Source organism: Gigantopelta aegis, chromosome 4 (assembly GCF_016097555.1).
Source record: "Gigantopelta aegis isolate Gae_Host chromosome 4, Gae_host_genome, whole genome shotgun sequence".
In the NCBI taxonomy this organism is placed as follows: Eukaryota; Metazoa; Mollusca; class Gastropoda; order Neomphalida; family Peltospiridae; genus Gigantopelta; species Gigantopelta aegis.
The window spans coordinates 103415722-103434448 of NC_054702.1; the positions used below are offsets into that span (position 1 = coordinate 103415722).

At 35.7% G+C, this 18727-nt stretch overlaps 1 protein-coding gene across 1 annotated transcript in view; it reads right to left on the reverse strand.

The window, feature by feature from the left end:
- Positions 1-559: 559 nt before the first annotated feature.
- Positions 560-18727, reverse strand: part of LOC121372440 — a 37598-nt gene continuing 19430 nt past the window's right edge. Inside the window, exon 2 of the mRNA XM_041498745.1 lies at positions 560-779. The gene's annotated coding sequence lies outside the window, so the exon portion shown is untranslated. The remainder of the gene's footprint in view (positions 780-18727) is intronic.

Genomic DNA, 18727 nt, shown 5'->3' on the forward strand with positions numbered 1-18727 from the left:
AAATAAAATATGTTGAGTGCATCATTAAATAAAACATTTCCTTCTTTCCTCTATCTTCTAAGTGGATAGGTGTGGTTGTGTTTGGCGATGTTGAAATGAACGCCAAGCAAACATCATCTTCAGGTCACATGACTAAATGTCAAAATTACCAAATGTTTGAAATCCAAAAGCCGATATTCAGTGTGCTCTAGTGGTGTCATTAAACAAAGCAAAGTTTGTACATGTACCATGAGTGGTATCATGCATTATTAAACAAATGTGCTTATGTGTAAATTCCTTTTTTTTGGATCCCACACAACTTTGACTGTATGTTTCATGGCTCATGTTAAACTGTAACATTAATTTTTAGGCATCATTTTCTGTACGTGTGGAAAAACAAACTACCGGTATTCATTATAAAACTGCATGGTTTTGGTTGTAATTTATTTAACCCTAAATTTGTTTCACTAGTATATCTGACTGATGCATTTGTATCACTGATTTAAACATGTACATGTATATGCGCTGGATCGAGAAGAAAGCAGATAACTGAGTATAAGACTTGTAATATTAATTTATTTGATCTTTCCGAGCATCTGCAGCAAGACCATTATAGCCATAAAGCAAACATTGTGAGTAGGAAGATGAGAATGTCAGCTAGTCCTTGGTGTAACATAACAACCAGATAAATGGGAAAAACTAACACAAGTAGCTTTTTTTTTTTCTTTTCTTCTTTTTCTTCTTCTTCTTTTTTCTTGCTTTTTGGTCGTACTTTCATTGTGATAGCTAGGTTAGTAGTACTGTAATAATAATAAAAATAAACTTTTCCCATGAGGCCCTCTCTTTATCTACATACATGTTATACATACATACATTAATATATCACAATGCAGGAGAAATATGGGTACATAATGGAAAGAACAATAGTATATATGGATATTCAAAGCAATTTGTTTTGAAAATTGTAACAGTAATAATGTAAACCATTTACTTCCTTTGTAACAGTAATAATGTGTGCTGGTTGGAATGGGAAAACAAATCAGTAAGTTCACTGTATGAGACTGATTCCAATCATGCTTCAATCATATGAGATGGACACACAAGTAATAGCGATATTAAATATAAAAACAATATGGTATACATATGCAGATTTTTTTACACATTATTTTTTTTTTCACTTATGAATTTATAATAACAGAAGTAAATGTACATGGTGATAAAACAAATTATAAAACTTAAGATTAAACAGTGCTCTACAAAATCTTGTATAAAAATGTGTTCTCTTTTTTACCAATTTACATGTATTATCTATTTATCAAAGATGTGCACTGGTTCATGAATTACAGTCTTGGAAATGGATAACAAATTGCCTGGTTTGTGCAGAGCATAGCTCAAATGACCTTTACGGTTGTGTGCAATATTACTTTCTTAACGCCCAACGGATTGGAGTTATTGGCATCATGTCTGCTTGGCTGCTGCCGAATCCAGCAGCTGATGGCCAACTAAAACTGGCGTCCATCAGCATGAAGTGAATGTCAGAAGATGATCCATTGATGGATAGATTAATGAAATCCATCTCAAGACACACGACAACTGTAGGAAATGTAATTGAGACTAGAAAGAATAGGTAAAAGCCTTGTCATTGAGATAATTCATCTCAAGATGAGTGTAGGGTGATTGTGAAGTCACCTGTTCCAGATGATAATTACACAATAATCTCAATTTATCACACTCTAATGTACTACAGTATTTGTGTCATTATAACTAGCTGGTATTATAGTGAGAATGTCTTCGCATCATTACCCAAAATATTTTAACCCCAACCCCCTAAAAAAAAAAGAAAAAAAAAAAAAGAAAAAAAAAGAGTGTAATATTCAATTGAAGTATCTATCAACATCTATCAAATCAGGTTTAATATAATAAAAAATTTCCATTTTGCTGTCAAGAAATTCATCATCAGTATCATCATATTTCAACGGTCTTAACTTTACTATGCTGCAACATAATACAACTTAAAATGGAAAAATATCTGCCCGGTCCCCCCTTCCCCTAACCCTAACCCTAACCTTAACTCCAACCCTAACCCCAACCCTAGCCATAACCCCAACCCCAACCCCAACCCTAACCCTAACCCTCAACCCTAACTAAAAATAATAATGGAGGGGACCAGGCGGATATTATACCCTTAAATTAAGTTTATTATGTTTTTCTTCATTTATTCATTAAATTTGAGTCAATGCAGCTGGCGCATAAAACACCTGGCGTGACTGCAATAGCCAGTCGGATGTGCCGTCTTGTCATATTATCACTGGATTGGCCTTTAATTCCATACCACTGGTACTAATTGGATATGACTACTGCGGCTATACCCAAGCACTGCTATCATTGACAATTAACTCTTGATAATTGCTATGTGCTAACACAAATCAGATTTACTGAGTACTGCCACATGGACAACAGTACTGTGGTTTCACCAATAAACAGGTTAATTACAGTATGATGGTCAGCTTCTGACCTGATCATTGCTATAATGTAACTAGAGATTACAATGGATAAACAGAGTTCTGTGCAAGAATATGTATGGTGGATGGTTAAAGTTTGTTTTGTTTAACAACACCACTAGAGCACATTGATTTATTAACCATCGGCTATTGGATGTCAAACATTTTGACATATAGTCTTAGACAGAAAACCTGCTAAATTTCTTCAATAGTATCTTTTATAGGATCTTTTATATGCACCATCCTACAGACAGGATAGTATATACCACAGTCTTTGATATACCAGTCCTGGTGCACCGGTTGGAATGAGAATAACCCAATGGGCCCACCGACGGGGATCGATCCCACACTGACCGTGCATCTGGTGGGCACTTTACCACTGGACTACGTCCTGCCCCATATGGTGGATGATGAGGGTGGCAATGTTATGAAATTAAATGTGTATATGTGAATCACTCATTCCACACTGTATGGTGACCAGCCTCGGTGGCGTCGTGGTTAGGCCATTGGTCTACAGGCTGGTAGGTACTGGGTTCGGATCCCAGTCGAGGCATGGGATTTTTAATCCAGATACCGACTCCAAACCCTGAGTGAGTGCTCCGCAAGGCTCAATAGGTAGGTGTAAACCACTTGCACCGACCAGTGATCCATAACTGGTTCAACAAAGGCCATGGTTTGTGCTATCCTGCTTGTGGGAAGTGCAAATAAAAGATCCCTTGCTGTCTGTCATAAAAGAGTAGCCTATGTGGCGACAGCGGGTTTCCTCTGAAAAACAGTGTCAGAATGACCATATGTTTGACGTCCAATAGCCGATGATAAGATAAAAAATCAATGTGCTCCAGTGGCGTCGTTAAATAAAATAAACTTTACTGTATGGTGCTTTGGACTATTTATGGACTTGAATGATGAAAGGGTTGGATCCAACTCAGTCAGTAGAACATTTAACTGATGTGTTTGGGTCATAGGATCAAATCCCCTCAGTGGACCCATTCTCTGATTGTTTTTCTTTCCATCACAACCAGTGCCCCATGATTGGCTGTGGTATGTGCTGTCCTGTCTGTGGGAAAGTACATATAAAAGATCCCTTGTTGTTAACTGAAAAATATAGCAGTTTCCTATGAAGACTATTAATAAATCAATGTGCTCAAATAGTGCCATCAAGCAATTTTTCAAACAAACTTTGACGTTAACTTTTGTACTTCTTACTCACAATACTAACCCAGATAGCCATCAGTGAGTCAGTGTTAGCGGTTCATTAAAATGATGGGTGACCTATGATGCTATCTACAAAGTTACTCACATTTATGTTTGTATCATGTTTTATGATATAACTATCAGGGTCACCATAGACTTTAACAGGCACACATAGACTGAAGGTTCAGGCAAGCCCATCCTAGGCCCAATTTTAGACTTCATAAGAAAGGAAAGAAATGTTAGTTTAACAACACCTCAACACACTTTAAAGTTTGTTTGTTTTGTTTAACACTAGAGCACACTGATTAATTAAACAATCCGCTATTGGATGTCAAACAGTTGGTAATTTTGACATATAGTCTTAGAGAGGAAACCCACTATATTTTTTCCATTAGTAGCAAGATATGCACCATCCTACAGACATGATAGCACATACCACAGCCTTTGATATACGAGTCGTGGTGCACTGGCTGGAAGGAGAAATAGCCCAATAGGATTGATCCTAGACACTTTAAAGGTGTCCAACATTGTTTTGACACATGGTCAAAAGAGAGAAAGAGAGAGGGATTGAGATAGGGAGAGAGGGTTTAGAGATGAGAGAGACAGAAGAAGAAATGTTTTATTTTACGACGCACTCAACACATTTTATTTACGGTTATATGGCGTCAGACATATGGTTAAGGACCACACAGATTTTGAGAGGAAACCTGCTGTCGCCACTATATGGGCTACTCTTCTGATTAGCAGCAAGGGATTTTTTATTTGCACTTCCCACAGGCAGGATAGCACCAACCATGGCCTTTGTTGAACCAGTTATGGATCACTGGTCGGTGCATGTGGTTTACACCTACCCATTGAGCCTTGCAGAAAAAAAGCAGCAAGAGTTCTTTATATGCAGTTTCCAATAGAAAGGACTTTATATACCACAGCTTTTAATATACCAGTCATGCGAAAAAAAAAAAAGTCCATATATGATGGGCAATCAATGCTGTGATCTCAGGTGAGTGCTATACTACAGAGCTACATTTTACCTCAGGCAGCAAGGGATCTTTTATTTGCACTTCCCACAGGCAGAATAGCGTAAACCATGGTCTTTGTTGAACCAGTTATGGATCACTAGTTGATGCAAGTGGTTTACACCTACCCACTGAGCCTTGTGGAGCACTCACTCAGGGTTTGGAGTCGGTATCTGGATTAAAAATCCCATGCCTCGACTGGGATCCGAACCCAGTACCTACCAGCCTGTAGACCGATGGCCTAACCATGATGCCACCGAGGCCAGTACCTTAAGATAAAGATACACAAAACAGAGGTAAAACTCAGGTAAAACACAATACACAAATCAAAAAGGTTATAAACCAAGGCCTCTCTTTAAGATATAGATAAACAAAACAGAGGTAAAACTCAGGTAAAACACAATACACAAATCAATAAGGTTATAAACCAGGACCTCTCCTTAAGATATAGGAAGTAAAACTCTGAAAAAATACATTACACAAATCAATGAGTTTCTAACACAGGGCCAAATCAATGCTGTTGTCAAGAACAAATGCTGGTAAAGATTTATCAACACTAATAACCCATTAACACCAGGGTACATTGAAGTGCAATTTGCAGCTATATTCTGGAATAATTATTGATTCCCAACGTAATTACAGAAGAAATCAGGTCCAATCAATAAATAATAAATAAATCTACACCAATGGAATAAGGTACATGCCTAATATAACGATATTACCTGTACAGTTCAAAATAAGTGGGTCATAAATAGTGTATGCAGTCTGTTTAGCAACTTAATTATCACTTGAAGGAAATGGGTATGTGGTAGTTATCTTTGTCAATATTCACGAGATATAAAATTGCAGGGGTGCAGAAATGGAAAATATTTAACTAGCTTGCCGGACCAGAACCAACTAAAATTTACTAGCCCACCAGAATTTCTACCAGTGTCCACCAGTCAATAGAACAATACATCATTAACAATATTATAATATACAGTATCTTCACTTATATAAAAAATATATAGATATATTGATAAAACATTATTAATAACACCTGGTAAGTGATCAACATCATGTGTGAAATGAAATCAAAGAGACAGATAGTAGTAGCATTTTTTAAATCGTCCATAAGAATTTTTACTCGCATTTGGCAAGCGGACGAGTACTTTTTGCAGCCCTACATTAAATAATTTGAAATTAAGTCAAATCTGCTCAAGTGATCACCTTATTTAAATAGCCACCTGTCTTAACAGGTTACCATACTAGTCTTCTAAATGTTCTGATATATAATATGTACTGACCCATGTTATATTTACACTCAAAATATTAGTATGTCCAAGATGAAAGGTTTTCCATAACAGACCTCTAAGAATTGAAAATATGTGTGAACCATTCGTGGGTTATGTATTTAAAACATCCAGGCAACCAATTTATTATTCAAAAAGAAATCTGGGGAAATAATTTAAAAAATAATAATTGCATAATACCGTTATGACCATGTAAATGATGTTTGAAATATAATGCACAAACGAAAAATGGGTTAGGCCTATGTAAAACCAGATCTGTGCAAGTGAAACAATAACTGTCGTAAATTTCACAGGCCTTCTACATAAGACACATCAAATGTTTTTATTTTAATAAAATAAATGAAACTGTATGTTTCAAAGAACAGTGAAAGGAATGTCATTTGAAACCTAATTACATGTTAATCTACATATCTCAGGGTTTCTGCCAGAGGGTAAAACACAAATGTTTTTGTAGATATATTTTTTTAAAGGTAACCTTTTGACAAAATTAATTACTCTTACATTACTGTATGATTTTCTTAACCCTAACCTTAAACATAACCCTTTTTTTTCGGGGGGGAGGCCCCCATACCCCCTGCTGACTGTGGTTGCATTCAATTCCATAGTGCCATACCCAAAAACATTTTTCTGTCATAAACACTTATCTTGCATAATTTATCACTGACGTTTCCCATATTTGGTGGTCAGTAAAGTTATGGTTTGATTATTATGGATTTAATTATATTTTTCTCATACCCATGGCTATTTGAAACATTCAGCTCATCTGTTCTTGTTAAATAAGAAACAAAGAGAGTTATGGTTATTACAAGGTACAATACAAAAATAATGAGTTTGTGTTTCCTCTCACAGCTAATTACCTCTAGGCAGAAAAGATTGCTACACACATACATATATTATCTGATGAACATAACTGTCATTATTACCCATATGGTTACAAATATCTCGGTACATATCAAAGTGATACGTCCCACTAGAATGCCAAGTGGGACTAACACTTTTGACGTCACACTATGACATCATCAATTAGCACACTACAATCTTAAAGGAATGTCAACAAAACGAGTTGAGTAATATAAATTAAGATTGATTATTGGTAATAAATAGGATATTAAACTCGCTACCATTTCATATAATGTTTATGTCCCTCGTGAAATAATTTCCATTGTCACTCGCTAATGCTTGTGACAACTGAAAATTATTTCACACAGGACATAAACATTATACGAAATGGAAGCTCATTTAATATCCTATAATAGCATCCTAGGATCATAAATAGAAAGGAAAGAAATGAGACCTTAAAGGTTAACTCTACAAACTTGAAACCTGATCAACAGAGAAAAGGGATACCTGCTACTGCAATAAAGGGTGCCTTACTGAAAAGCAAAACGGAACCTTTTAAACACACTTTCCCAAAGACAGGACTGTGCATGTCTTTGATGCTCCACAAATGGGGCATTGGTTGGAATGGCGAGGAAAAGCAAGTCAGTGTGTGTGTATGTGTGGGGGGTGGGAGTGGGGATGTCAATCCCACAATCCACTGCACCTCAGATGAGTGCTCTACTACTGAGCTATATCCTGCAACCTCTCAAATGAAATGAAATGGACTGCTTATTTGTTAACAAATGGTACATATACATGCTGGTGTCTAATGTCTGTCCCATGTCATTATCTTCTAGAAAATAAGAAAAGAAACCAGTTTTCACTACAATATTATAGGATGCAATTTCAAAGAGTTCTTTTCTTTTTTTTAATCATCCTTAAAGATGCAGAATTACCAACCACAATACTAAAACACTGTGTCTATCCATAAAAAAAAACAAAAAAATCTATTTAGTTAATGGTCAGTTATATCCGACGCCACACTAATGGATATCAATGAGAATGTTTTGAATTCTGGTTCTTCCTTCACATTTTGCATGTTAAGATTTCTTTACCCTACTAATAATGGGGAAATAAAGCACAAACAGAAAACAAGCAGACATGGTGTAGATTAATGTAATTGGTCCCCAGCTATGAGTAATGAGATAGCACAATTACACAGGTCTAATATTACAACCACTGAACAACCCATGCTGGGGTGTTATACTAGTATGACCAGCATTCCTTTCTTTTACCAGTAAAGAAGTGCTGTGCTATTGATTTTAGCCACATGAAACCATGAATGGCCAACAAATACAATTATCACTTAGCAGGTTGCTTTTTCGTTGGAAATCACCAGAGACCACAAGTTCCTGTAGGTTATCTGATGTACTGCAGGCCAAGACAGTATAAACGTGACAATAGAGCATATATCACAAACTATTCCTGGTGAAAAGAATGATGTACACTAATACATGCATTGACAGTTAAAAATGTAGAGTATATCACAAACTATTCCTGGTGAAAAGAATGATGTACACTAATACATGCAGTGACAGTTAAAAATGTAGAGCGTATCACAAACTATTCCTGGTGAAAAGAATGATGTACACTAATACATGCACTGACAGTTAAAAATAATCATATTCCCAATAGGAAAAATAGCTGTTTGGGCCTTTTCCCTTGTGTGTTGTTTCTGACAAGGCATGAACATGGCTACCAAAAAACATACCATACATATGGAAATACTGTTATTGATAACATATCAACAACAGAATTACTTTTTTAATGCATATCTGTCAAGTCATTGAATGTTGCTTGGGGGTCCTTGCACGAAAATGTAAAATTTGTCAGTAACGTGTCCGAGCACCTTGGGCATTGACAGTGGTATAATGTTGCCTCATGCATCATGGTGATAGGGCGAGACGTAGCCCAGCGGCACAGCGCTCGCTTGATGTGCGGTCGGTTTGGGATCGATCCCCGTCAGTGGGCCCATTGGGCTATTTCTCGCTCCAGCCAGTGCACCGCAACTGGTACATCAAAGACTGTCGTATGTGCTATCCTGTCTATGGGATGGTGCATATAAAAGATCCCTTGCTGTTATTCGAAAAGAGTAGCCCATGAAGTGGTGACAGTGGGTTTCCTCTCTCAATATCTCTGTGGTCCTTAACCATATGTCCGATGCCATATAACCGTAAATAAAATGTGTTGAGTGTGTTGTTAAATAAAAAAATTTAAAAGCATCATGGCTTTGGCAGGAATTCATGACATCTGAAAAAACAACCTCATTTTCATCATTCATGAAAACTTGAATGCTCAGCATTACAGAGATGAAATCATCATGCCAGTTGTTGCATGCCAGAATTCAGCCAAACTAATGACTGGACTTTTTCAGAGGAGGGGTAGGATGTAGCCCAGTGGTAAGGGCTGGGCGGTATACTGTATATACTGTTTGGTATTGGTATCATGTCAATACTGATTTACTGTACAGAGCAAGTTTCAAAATACTGAAATTTTGGTGTTGATAAATGTTTCCCGCCATTTAGTAAATCACTAACAATATATCTGATGAGCACAAAATGGGACAAGAGCCTTGTGTATGGAATTTAATTTTATTTAGATGAAATTAGCAGGTGAGCCTTAACTCAGGCATGTATTTAAAGCAGAGTATACCGAAATTACCGATCAATATCGGTATTGGTATTGTGTCTATACCAAATACTGTACTGATACAGAGGTAAATCACCACAAAAATACCAATATTAATACCAAACATCAAATTTCAATACCGCCCAGCTCTACTGGTAAGGCGCTTGCTTGATATGCAGTCGGTTTGGGATCAATACCTGCCAGTGGACCCATTGGGCTATTTCAAATTCCAGCCAGTGCACCACATCTGGGGTATCAATGGCTGTGGTATGTGTCTGTGGAATGATGCATATAAAAGATCCCTTGCTACTAATGTAAAACTGTATCAGGTTTCCTCTCTAAGACTATATGTCAAAATTACCAAATGTTTGACATCCAATAGCTGATGATTAATCAAATCAATGTGCTCTAGTGATTAAACAAGACAAACTTTTAACTAACTTTTTTCTTCAAAAGAACAATACTGACGTACTAAACTGGCTTGCAAGATTGCCCGACTTATTTCCTATTGTACGGGCATGAGATTTGTTGGGTTGTAGGGTGTGAGAGAACCACACGCATATTCACAACGTCCACAACCATAAACATGCTGTAACTCGTGAATGGATCTCTATCACTAGTCCAGATATCCACCGTCTCATCAGATGCATGAGCCGACATTGTACCGCTGTCAACATGCAATGACCAAGGTGCTTAGACACGTCACTGACAATTTTCACATTTTCATGTATGGACCCCCAGGCACCATTTAACAATGTGACAGTTACACATTTTGTATTAAAAACCTCTTGTTACTTATACTGACAAATGATGCCTCAAATCCAGTGTCTGATTTCATTTTGTAAGTCACAAGTTTTCTTTTATTTAAGCACATTTATCAAATTGCTAAACCTTTTTTGCTAAGTATATATGTGTGATGTCTATCATGTGATTATTTCAATGCTTGTCTGACACAGATAGATTGCTATCTGAAAAGGCCATTCCTACTAAAACACAGCAATGGATCTTTAGTTCAACTTTGCCATCTACAACCATTTTTTTTAACGGATTGGTGTAAAAAATTTTAACAAATATGCAATCAATCACTTGTGTGGGGAGGGATAAAATTTGATCTAATGTTTCTGTGTATTAACAGAACATAAATTCTTAGCTATTAAGTATAGACATGCAAAATCTCTAAAATCAAAACAAATGTTATGTTTATACTGCTTTGGCAAACTATATGAAATATATAACATAGGTTGATGTTTTTTTACAAAGTATTATACTAACTGATGAACGCCATAAACTGTTTTAATACTCAATCCAATAAACATCTATAATTCTTTAAAGGACACATCTACAACATATTTAAGTTTTTAAAAAAGGCATTGAGGAACAATGGTTAGTTTTTCAAAATTCAGAATTTAACAGGTACCATATTAATACATGTTGCAGATATGTACCTTATAATAATGAAAACTACAAACCATCAAATTCTTCTACATATATCCAAGAAACATTTTTCAGCATCACTACACAAATTTCAGAGATTGAAGGAAGGAAATGGTTTAATTAATGACGCACTCAACACATTTTATTTATAGTTATATGGCATCAGACATATGGTTTAGGACCACACAGATATTGAGGGAGGAAACCCGCTGTCGCCACTTCGATTAGTAGCAAGGGATCTTTTATATGCACTATCCAATAGACAGGATAGCACATACCACAGCATTTGATGTACCAGTTATGGTGCATTGGCTGGAGTGAGAAATAGCCCAATGGGCCCACCGACAGGGATCGATACTAGACTGACCACGCTTCAAGCGAGCGCTTTACCACTGGGCTACGTCCCACCCTTTCAGATATCACTACACAATGTTAAAATGTTAAACAGTTGTTGTATTCAATTTTTAACTAATCTCCGAAAGTTGCTTATCAAAAATTGTAAAACAAAATGTTTCATGTTATATTTACTGAAAGGAGATTGTACCAAACAACACCTGCAGGTTAAATAACTTTGCTTAATTTACAATAACAAGACTATTTTCACAACAGTTTCCACCTTTATAGACACCTGAAACTCATTAGTGACTTTCAGATTTATGGATTTTCTCTCTCGTTTTCTAGCGGCAGTGTCATAATGACCACATGCCTCGCACCTAACGACCCCTTATCATATTGAGACAATGTCCTGGGGTGCCATGTTACACAAACAAGCCCATCTCTTGTCAGTCACAGGGGAGACTTAATATCAAAAAGAGTCAACATCAATCTGATGCACATGACAAGTGTTATTAACTTTAACAGATACAGCCTAAAATCAATGGAATGGCAAGTTGTGAAAACCTTTGCACCGAGATGTAATTAAAGGAATATTTCTGCAGCAGACAGACGACAAAGACAGAACAGCTAATCTGAAGACTCACCAAGACGCAAATTACGAATTAGTTTTCCTATAGGTACAGCAAAGTAAATCGCATGACTGGCTTCATCGATTAGTATTGATGTTCCACTTGCCCTTGAGGCCCAACCTGATTTGGCGAGATCTCTTAGAGCTGTTTATCTTTAATGTGGACTAACTTGCTGGTACCACCAGTGTGGCATCAAGCTGGATCAAATCATGAAATAAAAAATGCTGACACCGATACATATCCACATCAATCAATAATTAGATTTAATAAAGACAAGCCAGTCAATGTACACTGTCACTATTAATATGAGTTAATTACTGTTTGTGTCCAAATATGATTCAATAAAGTCAAAGTCAAATGTATTTCCTGAATATATGATCCCAAATGTGGGATGATGAACTGACAGACACTACAGGTTCCTTGGACTGTGGTAATACAGTACTCAGATAATTCCACTTAAAGAGACATTCCTGAGTTTTCTGCAATTTCTAAGATGTTATCGACTAACATAGACTTTTTAATGACTGTAATTACATATCAAATATATTTTTCTGCATAAAATATTTGTGGCTGTATATTAAATGTCTTTCTGATCTATCTAATATTTGTATTAGGTTAAATTTAATTTTATTTCCTAAAATATGTTTTTTTCGTACGTACAAAATTATCTGAAGACAAAATCCAGCTTCGGCTTCTTACAAATATTAAGACGACCAAAAACACATTGTATATACAAACAATATTCTAAACAAGAAAATATATTTAATATGTAAGTTTAATCGTAGAAATATTTTATTAGTAGGAAAGAACTTACGATGCAGAAAACTCAGGAATGTCCCTTTAAAGCAAGCATGGAGCATGTCCCTGTCAACTAATCTTATATTATACAGAAAAGGAAATACTGTGACATCATCATTCATCTCATTATCATCATCTTTATGTTTGTGGAATCCTAACAAAAAGAAAAGGTCTTTTTCGGGTGAAGCATTCTGAGAGTACTGCTAAAGGACCAACAAATTTGCTATCTTCTATGTTCAAGGGTCATAACTCAGTAAAAAAATTGGTAAATCATCATGGAAGTCAAACTTGATCTGTAGCAGTAAATTTCAGCTGAATATCTTGAGGCATAGCAAAACAGAGTCTGGAAGACCATATGTGGGACAGACAAACTTACAGACAGACAGAAACGATGCCTATAGTCTCCTCCAGTTGAACCAGTAGGGGACCAATAATAATGTTTTAAATAATAAAAACGTGCTGGGCAGTGATGTCATTGAGATTAAAAATAACTTAAGCAAAAATGAAATTATAAGTACGAATGCCGGGGGCGGGATTTAACTCAGTCGGTTGAGTGCTCACTTGAGGTGCTTGCATCGCAGGATCGAACCACCTCGGTGGACCCATTCAACTGATTGGTTTTTTTCTCATTCCTACCAGTGCACCACAACTGGTTAAAGGCTGTGGCATGTGCTTTCCTGTCTATGGAAAAGTGCATGTAAAAGAACCCTTTCTGCATTAGGAAAGATGAAGCAGGTTTCCTCTGATGACTACGAGTCATAATTACCAAATGTATGACATCCAATAGCCGATGATTAATTAATCAATGTGCTCTAGTGGTGTCGTTAACCAAAACTATTTTTTTTTTTTTTAGTACAAATGCCATAGTTTGACAACAATATACACTTTGATGGTTGTACATAGGCTTTTATTCAACAAAGAATATTAGGTCTAATAATTGCTTTTGCCGTTTCAGTGATAACTGATTCTGGCCAAATATTCAACATGTTTGGACAATTTTACGGCAAAAGTTTCAGATTTTATTTAGGGTCTTTATGAGTACTTGGGCACGGGCCGAGTCTAGCAAGACTTGAGTCTGTTTACAGGACTCGAGTATCCATGCAAGGAAAAGCACTCTCATTTAGCCGCTTACATTATAAGGCTATGAGACATGGAGGAAAAACAAAAGTTGAATGTGTGATATGGCATCCATATTCAGCACTGGAATTAAGATGCATAATGCTATTTTACTTTGGGTCTGGGTCTGGGTTGCGCTTGATCCTTCAGTACTCGAGTCGAGGCTCTAATTTCATTCAGTTATGCAGTATACTTTGTACTGTTTTAATACTAAATGGTTCGGTTCAGCAATATAACATGCAAATAACTGATTTATTCTATAAACGGACATGGTATTCTTTGTACTTCTACACTGAGTGAACATTTAATAAACAGGCAGCAAAACATCGCCTGCATACATCTATTAATGACATTCCTGCTGGAAATAAACAGTAATTGTGCTTATTTGTCAGCATTTGTTGTTTTTTTAAACTTGGCAGCATGGAACCCACACAGCCAAGAAATTAGGAGCTACCATATTTTAATATTATGACTCATATAGTTAAAATATCAAAGTGTTACATCCCACTAGAACATCAAGTGGGACATACAAAGCCTCGATTTCATACTACAATATCAATCAAACAGAGCTTCTAGAATTGTTATAAAACCCACTAGAACATCAAGTGGGGCATACAAAGCCTCGATTTCATGCTACAATATCAATCAAACAGGGCTTCTAGAATTGTTATAAAACCCACTAGAACATCAAGTGGGACATACAAAGCCTCGATTTCATGCTACAATATCAATCAAACAGGGCTTCTAGAATTGTTATAAAACCCACTAGAACATCAAGTGGGACATACAAAGCCTCGATTTCATACTACAATATCAATCAAACAGAGCTTCTAGAATTGTTATAAAACCCACTAGAACATCAAGTGGGACATACAAAGCCTCGATTTCATACTACAATATCAATCAAACAGGGCTTCTAGAATTGTTATAAAACCCACTAGAACATCAAGTGGGACATACAAAGCCTCGATTTCATACTACAATATCAATCAAACAGGACTTCTAGAATTGTTATAAAACCCACTAGAACATCAAGTGGGACATACAAAGCCTCGATTTCATACTACAATATCAATCAAACAGGGCTTCTAGAATTGTTATAAAACCCACTAGAACATCAAGTGGGACATACAAAGCCTCGATTTCATACTACAATATCAATCAAACAGAGCTTCTAGAATTGTTATAAAACCCACTAGAACATCAAGTGGGACATACAAAGCCTCGATTTCATACTACAATATCAATCAAACAGAGCTTCTAGAAGTTATAAAACCCACTAGAACATCAAGTGGGATGTACAAAGCCTCGATTTCATACTACAATATCAATCAAACAGAGCTTCTAGAATGGTTATAAAACCCACTAGAACATCAAGTGGGACATACAAAGCCTCGATTTCATACTACAATATCAATCAAACAGAGCTTCTAGAATGGTTATAAAACCCACTAGAACATCAAGTGGGACATACAAAGCCTCGATTTCATACTACAATATCAATCAAACAGAGCTTCTAGAATTGTTATAAAACCCACTAGAACATCAAGTGGGACATACAAAGCCTCGATTTCATACTACAATATCAATCAAACAGAGCTTCTAGAATTGTTATAAAACCCACTAGAACATCAAGTGGGACATACAAAGCCTCGATTTCATACTACAATATCAATCAAACAGAGCTTCTAGAATTGTTATAAAACCCACTAGAACATCAAGTGGGACATACAAAGCCTCGATTTCATACTACAATATCAATCAAACAGGACTTCTAGAATTGTTATAAAACCCACTAGAACATCAAGTGGGACATACAAAGCCTCGATTTCATACTACAATATCAATCAAACAGAGCTTCTAGAATTGTTATAAAACCCACTAGAACATCAAGTGGGACATACAAAGCCTCGATTTCATACTACAATATCAATCAAACAGAGCTTCTAGAATTGTTATAAAACCCACTAGAACATCAAGTGGGACATACAAAGCCTCGATTTCATACTACAATATCAATCAAACAGAGCTTCTAGAATTGTTATAAAACCCACTAGAACATCAAGTGGGATGTACAAAGCCTCGATTTCATACTACAATATCAATCAAACAGAGCTTCTAGAATTGTTATAAAACCCACTAGAACATCAAGTGGGACATACAAAGCCTCGATTTCATACTACAATATCAATCAAACAGAGCTTCTAGAATTGTTATAAAACCCACTAGCCATGGGATCAGTGATTTAAAATGTTCTACCTGTACTTTACTGTAAGTTAATACAATTTTACTAAATAATAGTAATAATCAGATACGTCAACTAATATTGGGGGGTGGGGTGGGGGCAGGATATTCATATTTACAAAATAGACTTATCTGCAACATCTGACCACAAAAATTTCACTAGCCATCAGGCATGGTAATAGTAGTTATTTACTAGCCCAACATTGAATATCACTAGCCATGGGAGTGGGGCTACCATAATCTAGAAACCCTGAATCAAACAAGTTGAGTGATATGATTGATTATGGGTAATAAATAAATAAACTCACTACCATTTCGCATCATGTTTATGTCCCTTGTGAAATAATTTTCATTGTCACTCATATAAACATGATAAAAAATGGAAGCTTGTTCAATTAAGGATTGTCTGTTATTTCTTTTATGTTCAGCGGGGTATGAACAAAAAAAATCATCTGCAAACTGTCACATAAGTTTGTGGATGATTTTTTTTGTGTTGTTAATACCCAGATGAACATAAAAGAAATAACAGACAATACTTATAATTAAATTTGAATCATACTTGCCAATAATAACATTAAAACTTCATACTTTATTTTGAATTATTTTTGGTTCATAAACAATGCTCAATAAGACAACTTGCCCATATAAAATGATGTCATGAGATATGACGTTCCCTGACAATGTAATTGTTACTTTTATTGATAACTGAACAAACTCTTGTTGCTACATCTGGACCAATGGGATGACATTTTATTGCAATAAATGTAACAGTAATGTAATTATTATCCTATAAATATGTAATTCCATATAAAATCAATTTAAAAAATACACAGTATATTTAAAAAACCCACATTTTTTTTCAGATTAAATATTGTTTTCAGATGGCATGTTTTTACAGAATTCATCAAAGAGAGCATCATTATACTCTAGCCCTATAGCACTCATTAAATTGATGCATGCACTGTATATATAGCTTTGTGGAATCAAACAGCTATCAAGTACTGCTTTCCGCCGGTCTCAAGTGAAATAATTGATCATGTCAGGACATATGTACTCTGAAGAGCTTAACGACAATTGAAGGTCTAATCCATGAATGCTGCAATTTGTTTAAGTGTAGAATATTGGTATGCTCAAATACTGCAGATATACAATTTGTCTAAGTGTAGCATACTGATATAGTGTAGCATACTGATATGCTGAAACACTGCAGACATACATTTTGTCTAAGTGTAGCATATTGGTATACTGAAACACTGCAGATATACAATTTGTCTAAGTGTAGCATATTGGTATGCTGAAATAATGCGGACATACAATGTGTCTAAGTGTAGAATATTGAAATGCTGAAACACTGCGGACATACAATTTGTCTAAGTGTAGATTGTCTACACCAATATGCTGAAACACTGCAGATATACAATTTGTCTAAGTGTAGCATATTGATATGCTGAAACACTGCAGATATACAATTTGTCTAAGTGTAGCATATTGATATGCTGAAACACTGCAGATATACAATTTGTCTAAGTGTAGCATATTGGTATGCTGAAACACTGCAGATATACAATTATTCTAAGTGTAGCATATTGTTAAGCTGAAATATCTTAAAGGAACGGACAATTAAGGCATTTGGCCTGGTATGCATATTCAACGATATATAATGCACATTATTGCTTAATATCAACAAGTATAATCGTATAGTTAATTAATAAAACGGTTAAATGTGACGGCTATTATATATTATATCCAGCACTATATATATATTATTTTTCAATACAAAATAAAATACCATTGTCAAAGTGGCTACACAACAAGTCGAAATAATTAACAATGTTTTGTCCATGCATTAACCTACGTACTGAAATGATACACAGAGTGTTTTCTTAGTTAATTGGTCTATGCTGTTAGTTGCTTCTACCTGTGATTCTTGATTGGCAAGTGTGTATTTGATTGGTACCAGACGAGCCAATTAACTGACGCTGTCTAGACACAAAAATACATACCGGTATTGTGGAATATTACCTGTCGCCCCTAAAATGGTAATGGACATGGTTTATTACTGTAAATAGTTCTGTAAAACTATTAATTAAGTAGACTTTTCCATCTAAAACCACAGAACTGACCAATTACGTAGTCCCAAAGAAAATAAAATGATCACTTGGGTATCGTGTGTTGTCGTTTTTGCTCCAATGTAGCAAATCAATAGGCCTAATAGTGTACCTTTTTCCTTTAGATTATTTAACAGAGAAAAATACTATAACCCCATTTTGTTCCATTAATGCAACTTGAAATATATTTAGTTTAATAGTTTATTATATTATTATGTCATTTATGCTGTTTTACAAGTCAGGTTGATCAAAGAGAAGCACCTTGTCGAAAATTACTGCTTTTGTTTACACTGTACATACAGGAGATGGTCAGGAGCTGACGTCACTTCACCCCAAGTTATCCCACCGGACGTCACAAAAACAAAACAAAATGGCTGCCCCCAGTTAGCAGGAATAATCATATTTTTTTATTAACTCTAAAATTACGCGTTTTTCATTTGCTAAAGTGTCAGTATGTGTTGGTGGTCCAGGTATGCATCTTTCCAACACATAAGGCTCTTGTTTGAGTTGACCCTACCTTTAAGGTTGGAAGCTACAATGTGTCTAGATGTTGCATACTGTTACATCAAAACG